The 4408-nt window shown below is 37.5% G+C and overlaps 1 long non-coding RNA gene across 1 annotated transcript; it reads left to right on the top strand.

The window, feature by feature from the left end:
- Positions 1 to 2921: 2921 nt before the first annotated feature.
- Positions 2922 to 3997, top strand: LOC127534633 (uncharacterized). Its single transcript, XR_007942861.1, has 2 exons — positions 2922 to 3132; positions 3309 to 3997. It is a non-coding gene; the product is annotated as an uncharacterized LOC127534633 (long non-coding RNA).
- Positions 3998 to 4408: the final 411 nt, after the last annotated feature.

Here is a 4408-nt window from a genome sequence, read left to right as displayed (position 1 = left end):
TATCTCTGGAGCTTAAACGGGCAGCCTGGTAACTAAAGAATTGGCTGTGAGGTTTCTAGCTCTGAAAAAATACGAGGTGTAATAGGTTTACCCAAAAAAACTACTGAAACCCTCCCAAATACTAAGTGGGCTTCTTTCATATTCTAATAACTTGCTATAATAAGATTAATAATAACACACAAACCTAGAAAAAGATGACATTTGCATGCTATCAGATTTAGCATGTTTGAAAATCAAAGACAAGCCATAGAGAGACGGTGTGGACACTTGTAAAGCATGAACCTGCAGGAGAGAGTGTAGATGTTTATGTATAATCTGCATTTTACAAACTATATTTAATGCCCAGAAAGTATTTGAACACTGAGTTGTCAGAAAGTATTCAGAATCCTTCACTTCTTTCACATTTTATTTTGTTGCAGTTCAAAGTGTAAATCAATAAATTTGGCGTTTTACTCAGTCACCCATTGAAAGTGACAACGAAACAGATTTTTGTTTTTGCAAACTTATTACAAATCTGAATGTACAGACATTGTAGAATCCTGTTTAGCTGTTATTACAGCTTCAAGTTTTACTGAATAAGTCCGCTGAGGCTTTGCCACTGGATTTTGGTAGTTTAGGCTGCCAAGCTTCATCAGACTGGATGGGAAACATCTGCCATCTTCTGTCTGTCTGTCCAGACATTATTTGGGGTTAATCTGGGCCACTCAAGGACGACCAGTGACTTGTCCTGAAGCCACTCTGGTGTTATCTTGTCTACATCCTTCAGATCATGTGGTGCTGATAAGTGGAGGGTTGCACACTGGAACAGGTTGTCATCAGTCACCTCTCTGCTTTTGGCTGCATTCTTTCTCACTTCAGTTCTGACCGGTCTCCCCATCCCTGCTGCTGCAGAGCACTACACAACATGATGCTGCCACCACCATGCTTTGCTGTAGAATAGTATTAGCCAGATATTTAGCATTCTATAGATCTGTGTATCTTTTCCTCTTTCTCTCAGAATATATAAGTGTGCCTGTCATGTGCCCTTTTCTCAGAGTGGCTTCCTGCTAGACCTTGTATCATAATAATGATGGAGTGCAGCTTTCATGGTTGTCTTTTTAGTATGTTTTTAATTCTCTGTAGAGCACTTCTGAAGCTCTATTTAAGTGACTGTTGGGTTTCCAGCTGACTCCTGACCATAGCCCTTTTTTCTTGATTATTAAGTCAAAGGTGATTTGAAGACTTATTGTTTGCTTCTAAGTGTTTAAACTGACCAGTGCTTCACTGCTTGTCTAATCTTTTAACTTTGCACGCTCTCAGGGGCTCGTGGTTATGTTAACGCCCAGATTGTACAGGAAACGGGGCCTCTGCAGTAGCTGCTACTAAAATGTGGAACATCCCGTCCCCTTGCTACCTTTACTAACATCAGCTGTATGAAGGTGGTTTTAAACTTCTTCCAATTGTTGAAGTCATTCCTCTACTGGAAACACTTAAAGCTTTTGAAATGGTTTCGTACTATTGTCTTGATTAATACATCACCACAGCTTTATCACGGAGGGCTACAGAAAGTTCATTAGACTTTATGGCTTGTTTTTTGGCCTGACATGCAGTGTAAACTGTGTGATCTTACATACATTGGCCTGTGCCTTTCTAAACGATATCCAGTCCCTTTATTTTTCCACCGGTGGAATAAAGTCTAATTGTTGAAATGTCTCAAGGATTATTAAAGCAAACAGGATGCAACTGATCAGGTTGACGTGCCACAGCGCTCTATACAAAGCATTTCAGCTTTTCATTTTTAATACATTTGCAGAAATTTCTAAAGTCATGTTTTTGCTTTGCCATTATGGAATATTGAGTGTAAATTGATGGGTTAAGTGTACACAGTGATTGTTTTTTGTAAAGTTTACTTACTTTTGCATGTAACCATTCAGTTTTTGTAGCTGAACTGAGAGACTGCTCAAGCTCAAGGCACAGGAACAGAACATAGTGAAAATGAAAGGATATGTCAGACCATTCAAATACCGTTCTGAGTCACATAGATGTTTTTCTTTTTTTTTGAGAACACATGTAACATGTAGATGCAAATGTAACTGTCAGTGCCCTCAAGGGTTCAGTGCTCACATAAGGCACTTAGCTGACCAATAAATGAAATGTGCCTTTCGTAACTACTGTATGTTTAGTCTTACGTGGCAGTACTTGTTTTTCTGTTTACTCAAGATGCTGTAGGTGCTAAAAATAGTGGAAAATGATCAAATTTGTAGATGCAACAACAGGTCCACTGTAAGGTAGAACGGAATGAGTGTGTACAAAAACATTTTGCATTTAAGGTGGATAATGACCTTATGAAAGAGCAAAAGTGCAAGCTAAAAAGAGTTTCAGGCAAAAGGCAGAAAGACTTCAACCTTCTTTAAGCTGCTGAAAGACGGATATCTTGATCTGCATGAAGAATTTAAGGTGAGTTTTTGTCTTTAATAATAATATTGATATATTGTTCTTATAGTAATAATATAACATCCTACATCTTACTGTTACTGTTTGTGAATTGCTGACAGCTGTTTTTGCAGTTATTTAACACACAAGGTTCACAAAGACTAGCATTATCTCATTTAGACTAACGCAGCAATAGCTCATAATGTGAGCTGTGTGTTGCTAGTAGGCTGCAGTATTTACTTTTCAGTCTGTCAAAATATAGCATTGTGTGGGTGTGTATGTCAGCACCCTGTGTGATGCAGTTTTCTGAATGTAAAATGTTTTTTTTAGTACTGAATTTGACATAAAGAAGTGGGAAATTTTAGTGGTATTTGGTATTGATTACCACATTTCCTGCATTGTTGCATCACACCGTAATGTGCACAAACAATGAAGAAGCATCCGCACTGCACACCTGTGTGTAGCTCCTCCTTCCATCCCTGTAGCTCTCTGTATATACGTTGATCAGCTTGTCTGACTTGTCAACCATCTCTCTGTATTTCTTCTTCTCTCTCTGAGAAAAGATTTACGATGAAGCTTGCTGTCTTTGTCTCCTTGCTGGCGGTTATACCATTCCAGGCCGAAGCTAATTCGTGTGCTGATAACACTGTGGAAGTCTGGGTGGCAAACGGCAACAACCTTTCAGGAGATGTATTTAAAGACCCAGATCCTTATGTTTTGGTAAGTTGTTGCTGATCTTTCTTACGATAGTCAGATTTGAAGTGGGGAATGTCGCTTGGATTTTTGGTGGGTTTTTTTTTTTCTATTTGTCTTCATGATATGTGTTGTAGACCTGATAGTTAATGGTTTGTGGATAGTCATTCTCTGTATTTATGTGAATTAAAATTATTTTACAGGTGAATCTTGGTGACAGAACCCAAAAGACCATTGTCATTCATTCAAATGCCAACCCAAGCTGGTTCCAGAAGTTCAGGTTTTTCTCTCCCCACTCTGATTTCATGAAAATTGAAGTCTGGGACAAAGACGGTGGATTTGCTGGTGATGATGACGATCGCCTGGGAACCTGCATAGAGCAACTGACCGCAAAAGGCAACCAGTTCGAAACTATACGCTGCACTGTGAAGGGCAATGGTGTCGTCAAGCTCTTTTACAAGTGCTACTAAACATGATGTATCGGTGAAAATGAAACGGTTAAATTTGAGTTGGAAAGAAAGACACTTTATGTTAAATCTATGGTGGTCTTAAAACATAACAATGATTTATTTTTCCTTCCACAATGTAGTTTTGGTGTATGGTTTTCTTTCAAAATTTTGCCTGTTTTTCGAATGCATCTGTGCAACATTGCTTTTATCATCTGCATGCGACTCTGGTAAAACTTGTTAAAAATGTCAGAAGACTAGCACAATTTTATCGCATTTGCTTGTGTCATTGAAAACTGTGTTATGGTGATTTTCTTTGTACTTCTGGCTCTTTTTCTTCAACTATAGCTACATATATTTCTTTATCCTAAAAGCTAAATTTAGCTGTCAAATGGGGAAATGACTGGGAAAAATCTAATAAAGAAAATATTACTTGTTTGCTGTGATTGGTGTTTTATTTTTTTTGAATGTCTCCTGCTTTATAAAATGATATGACACTGATACTGACATTGAGCCTTTCTCAGTATGAGTTCTAGCACTGTTGTGAAAATGTCATACTGTAGCCTAAATGGTTCAGAATTTCAGTAAGGCTTAAAGAGGTTATAATTTTCATCCGAGATCTGCGCTTAATTTAAGTTTCCTAGATTTTTCAAGCAAGAAGGAAGCCGTTTAGATTTAGAATGAGTAGTCAGTTTTACCAATTAATACCTATTATGAAACTGTATCTATCTGTATCTTTTTTTCTATGTAACTTGTTGTTACATACAAGTATTCCTATTGATTGCAGTTAAACATATTTGGGGATAAATTATGATGTTTTTTGTTTTGTTTTGTTTTTTTAACTGTCATTGCTCAGC

This window comes from Acanthochromis polyacanthus, chromosome 7 (assembly GCF_021347895.1).
Source record: "Acanthochromis polyacanthus isolate Apoly-LR-REF ecotype Palm Island chromosome 7, KAUST_Apoly_ChrSc, whole genome shotgun sequence".
In the NCBI taxonomy this organism is placed as follows: domain Eukaryota; kingdom Metazoa; phylum Chordata; class Actinopteri; family Pomacentridae; genus Acanthochromis; species Acanthochromis polyacanthus.
Note: the sequence above shows the minus strand (reverse complement) of the source record. Positions and strands in the feature narration are given on the sequence as shown.